A 5,077-nucleotide genomic window follows, 5' to 3' on the forward strand; every position below is an offset into this window, starting at 1 on the left:
TTACCGCCTTAGCATTTTCCATCTGGAACTTCTGTAACACTCTCTTAATATAGTGTTCCTGTGATAGCCAAAGTTTCTTTTCTTGCCTATCTCGCATGATTCTTATGCCAAGAATCTGCTTAGCAGCTCCCATGTCTTTCATGGCAAATGACTTGCCTAGTTGCTTCTTTAACCTGTCAATCATGGAAATATTTTTCCCAACAATAAGCATGTCATTAACATACAATAATAGGATGATAAAATCACCATGAACAAACTTTCTAATGAAGACACAATGATCAGAAGTAGTCTTCTTGTAGCCTTGTTCACACATAACAGACTCAAATTTCTTGTACCATTGTCGTGGAGCATGCTCCGAACCATATAGACTCTTTCTCAGCCTACACACATAGTCTTCTTTCCCTTCTACAAGAAAACCATCAGGTTATTTCATATAAATCTCTTCCTTCAAATCACCATGAAGGAAAGCAATTTTTACATCCATTTGCTCTACCTCCAAATCAAGAGTTGACATCTTCACCATAGGAGAAAAAATCTCATTGAAATCAACACCATTTCTCTGTCTGAAACCTTTAACCACCAATCTAGTTTTATACATTGGAGATGTGGAATTACTTTCTTGCTTCACCCTATAAATCCACCTGTTTTCAAAAACCTTATTCCCTTTTGGCAATTTGACCAAATCAAAAGTGTGATTATCATGCAAGGACTTCATTTCCTCTTGCATTGCATCCAACCACTTCTTCTTTTCTTCATTCTCCATGACCTCATGATAATATTCAGGTTCTCCTCCGTCTGTCACAACAACATAGTCATCAGAAGGGTACATGGTAGATGGTTTCCTCTGCCTATTAGACATGTGAAATTGAACTTGAGGTGGTTCAGAAGCATCACCAAGATTCTCATTTTGTGACATCTCATGTTCATCTTCACCAATATCAATGGAAAAATCTAAATAATCTCCAAGCTGTTGATCACCAACATAATCATGTTGCTCACCATTTTGAACGTTATTCTCAACTGTATCCAAATCATGTATATGCGTCCAAAATGGATCAATATTAGATAATCTACTATCTTCTTCGGGTGTAGTCTTCTTCATCTTATCAATTATTCAATGGTTTGATCTTCCATGAACTTCACATCACGACTTATAACAACCTTTTTCTCAACATGATCATATAACCTGTAGCCAAATTCATCTTCACTATAACCGATAAAGATGCATTGCCTTGTCTTCACATCCAACTTGGACCTTTCATCATTTGGAACATGGACAAATGTCTTGCAACCGAAGATTCACAAATGATCATACCTGACATTCTTGCTAAACCAAATTTTGTCTAGCACCTCAGCATTCAAAGCAATTGTAGGACTAAGATTAATAACTTGCAGTGCCGTGTACAAAGCTTCACCCCAAAAATGTTTAGGTAATTTTATTTCAGAAAGCATGCACCTAACTCTTTCAACCAAAGTTCTTTTCATCCTCTCTGCTAAGCCATTAAGCCGAGGAGTCTTAGGAGGAGTCTTTTCATGTCTAATACCTGCTGTTTGCAGTAAATATCAAATGGTCCATAATACTCACCACCATTGTCAGTACAAATGCATTTTAGCATCTTGCCAGAATGTCTCTCAACTAAAACATGGAATTGTTTAAACTTTTCAAGCACTTGGTCCTTTGTCTTCAAAGCATAGACCCAAAGCTTTCTTGAACAATCATCAATAAAAGTAACAAAGTAAAGTGCACCACCAAATTACTTTACATTCAATGGACCACAAACATAATAACACACCAATTCAAGCAACTCTGACTTCCTTGAAGGGGGATGCTTCTTAAACGATACTCTGGTCTGCTTACCAACCATGCAATGAGAACATTTCTCCAACTCTGCACTCTTCAATCCTGGAAGTACATCCTTTTTGGCTAAACAATTCAACCCTTTTTCACTAATATGACTAAGTCCACGGTGCCACAAAGAAGCCTCCATATCCATAACATTCACACTTTCTTTAGCAACCAAAGCTTTTGTCCAATATAGTTTAAAAAATTTCTCTTCTCTGGCCACAGCCAAGTTACCTCTAGTGAGTTTCCATTTTCCAGAACCAAAGTGATTATCATAACCACAATCATCAAGCATATGCATAGAGATCAAATTGAAACGAACATCTGGAGCATGTTTAACTCCTCTCAGCAACAACTGCATTTCCATGTTGGTATGCAAACAAATATCACCAATACCAACTATCTTTGACACACCATCATTACCCATCTTCAACACTCCAAAATCACTAGAAGTGTATTTGCCTCCACCATTCAAACAAGTCAAATAACCTCAAACCCCAAAGAGCTCTGATACCACTCTGATGGGAAATTCAACATAATAACAATGTAAACTCTAACAGAGTATATGCAGCAGATAATTATTTCCCCAACTTGCTAGAATCTATGAGGAGCAATATCAAATAATGTAGTAACGCACAAGGGACACCAGAATTTTAACGTGGAAAACCTTCCCAAAGTGAGAAGTAAAAACCACGGGCACAAGGCAGTCAATCAAGCTTCACTATAATCAAAATAGGAATACAAGAGTGTCTACAAAATACAGCACAAAACATGATCAACAATACGGCATACAACAGAGCAACAAGCTTGAAAATGAGAACAAAAAAAACCAGAAAAAATCTGTTACACTGTCAACACATCATCCACCATTTATATATTAATCATTATTGATTCTCAAACAAAAGCTAATACAAACTAATAGTGAATAATATGTTGTTAGTATAAAAAACTTTACCGCAACAGTACATACATATTAAATCATTTTATAAATGTGCACGATCTAAAAGGAGGTAGATGATTGACGAAAGGTGAAGTGGAACTGCCAGTTGGAAATGTAGCAAAAATTGTTGTTTGCTGTTATATACTTTTAAGTCCTAAGAGATCATCTTTCCTAATAAACAGAGTCACACATTTCATTAGATTCAAAATCAAATGAGTTCAAGAGTTCCTCTTTATGTAGCTTAGAAATGTTATTTTCATTATGATTCAAGCGAAAATGCCAAAGATATGTTTGGTTTTACATCATTTGATTAAAATCTTTTAGCACTAATGTTAATTAATTGAATGGATTATAATATATCTACTTGTTATTTAGATAAGGTTGGTCTTTCATTTATAATATAGAACAATTTCATTTATTTGAATGATATTTTTATGGTATTGAACAATATTATAAAACTCGGCTCGAATCGGTCGGTTCGATCGGTTCAACTATGAACCAAACATCTAATCCGTCCAAGTCACTCATCTAACCGGTTTTGTATTAAAATTGGGTTGACTCAGTTAGTTTAAGCCTAAAACTTGCGACTCAGATGGTCAGACTGGTTGGACCGACCGAGTCAATCAAAAAATAATTATAAAAAACAACCAAATCGATGTCATTTTTATGTGAACAATCAAGTAATCTTAACTAGTTATGTTTGTCATTTGTTAGCTTATGTAATAACAAAATCTTCGTTGTTTAATTAAATTTTAAATATATCGTACGTTTTTGTTGTCCTTAAAACATAGTTTATATGTTGTTTGATGATGTTTTCAACTAATTTATATCATTTTTTAGTAGTAAAATCTTCCTTGTTAATTGTTTAAGGTATATGCTAATGTTTTTAAATTTTGAGTAAGCAATTATTAAATATTGTTATGTAGTATTATGAATTTTTTATAATTTTTAATGTAAATCAAGTTAACCAGTCCGACCATTGACACACTGGTTGAACTAGTGACTCATTGACCCAGTATCCTAACTAAATCATTGATTGGTCTGAGTTTAATAACACACATAATTAATAACTGGTATTTATTTACTTGATTTTGATAATCCATCCATTAACATTAGTGCTAAAATATTTAAATAGAATGATGTAAACCAAACATATGTTTGGCATTTTCGCTTAAAATTTCATAATGCATACTCATTTACTAAATCTACTCTTTTTGTTACTTATTGCTCAAGTAAGCTAACTTTTTATTTAAGTAACCTTGTTCTAGGCGTAGGGATTTTTATAATTAATTTTTTTATTGTTTAAAAAAATAATAATCACATAGAGATATCAATACTTATCTCTATAACTATTTAACCACATAACTAAAGAGAAGAATATTATATTTCTTCCATCCCATTTAGAACTTTATTCCTCAAAATTTGGGCACGATTTACTTAGTAAAGAGATAGTGGTAAGATGCTTTTATTTTACTTTCTAATTCTCATGTTGCATCACCTTTATGGATTTTATTCCACAACACTTTTACGAGGGGACTTTCCTTTCCTCCGAGTTGTTTAACTCTTCTTCCTATTATAATAACAGGAGTTGCTTCAAATATGATATTCTCTTTAGAGGGGAGGTTATCCAACTCAATCACATGAGATTGGTCAGACACTTACTTTCCTGAAATTTTGAGGGCTTCTAACGCTTATCATAGTAACTCTTATGTCGACTTGTGTTGCTCTAAATTTATCCTTAATCATTTTCACCTTTTCACTACTCAGTTGCACCATCTTCGATCCTAAGATTATTTTCTCTCCAACTTCAATCCAACACATCAGAGTTTGACAATTTCGTCCATATAAGGCTCGGTAAGGTGTCATTCCTATGCTTAATAGTAACTATTATTGTAGATTAACTTAATTAATGGAAGAAGTTTGTCACAACTCCTTTGTTATTTTAACACAACGCTCTTAGTAAATACTCTATGGATTGGATAGTTCTCTTTGTCTGTTCATCCATCTCAGGGTGATAAGTTATACTCATTTTCAATTTTGATCCTAGATCATTGTGTAGACTTTGCCAAAAACCTAAAGTAAGCCTAGGGTGTCTATCAAATATAACACTCATGGGCATTTTATGGAGTCTTATGATTTCCTTGATATAAATCTGGATCAACCTTTTGAAGGATTAATGTTGCACCTTGATTTTTGGTTTCACGATTTTTTTAGAGTCACCACTACATTTTTATGGTATAAAATGTTGAAAAATATTTTAGCCCAATCACATTGAGCATTGAATTTTTTATATT

This window comes from Lupinus angustifolius, chromosome LG11, assembly GCF_001865875.1.
Source record: "Lupinus angustifolius cultivar Tanjil chromosome LG11, LupAngTanjil_v1.0, whole genome shotgun sequence".
In the NCBI taxonomy this organism is placed as follows: Eukaryota; Viridiplantae; Streptophyta; class Magnoliopsida; order Fabales; family Fabaceae; genus Lupinus; species Lupinus angustifolius.